This window comes from Opisthorchis viverrini, assembly GCF_000715545.1.
Source record: "Opisthorchis viverrini unplaced genomic scaffold opera_v5_505, whole genome shotgun sequence".
Lineage (NCBI taxonomy): Eukaryota > Metazoa > Platyhelminthes > Trematoda > Opisthorchiida > Opisthorchiidae > Opisthorchis > Opisthorchis viverrini.
This window is the reverse complement of record NW_008752156.1, coordinates 202288-202892: the sequence shown is the minus strand read 5'-3', so window position 1 is coordinate 202892 and position 605 is coordinate 202288.

Genomic DNA, 605 nt, shown 5'->3' with positions numbered 1-605 from the left:
GGGCCGGCTTGTGAAAGGGGATGCGACAGGGAAAACCCATCCCATGGACCCCATTCTTGTCTCAGAAATCGGCGAGTTATGGTCCGCTGACGTCATGGGCCCCTTTTCGGTAAGGATCACCAGAAATCAGTTTATCGTGATGACGACAAAACACCTGTCGCGGCGAGTCGAAGCGTCAGGCATGACAGTTAAACGGGCGACGACGATCAGCGGAGTGGTAATGTAGGGGCCTTGCTTGGGATCGAAGAGTTCAGGAATTGCTTGCGGAAGCCAGGCAGCACACGGCTAAGGACGACTCCACACCACCTCCAGTCAAGTGGTCTAACTGAACAGTTACAGACAGACAGACAGTTAAAGACAGTTACAGACAGTTGGACAGGGTAGCAAACCCTCACATGCATCTTGTCTATAAAAACAGAATATCCGTCTTATTCGCGAACGCGTCTCCCTGAACTTTCCTGGATATTCATTGACTGTTGCTCAACTCCAAGCAAATACGACTCCACACATTTCGTAATAGATATCACTTTTCAAGAGACTCAAAGCGGATTTACGGGAAAACATACTACTCGCATAACTTCCCATCAATAGTATCACCGTTTCAG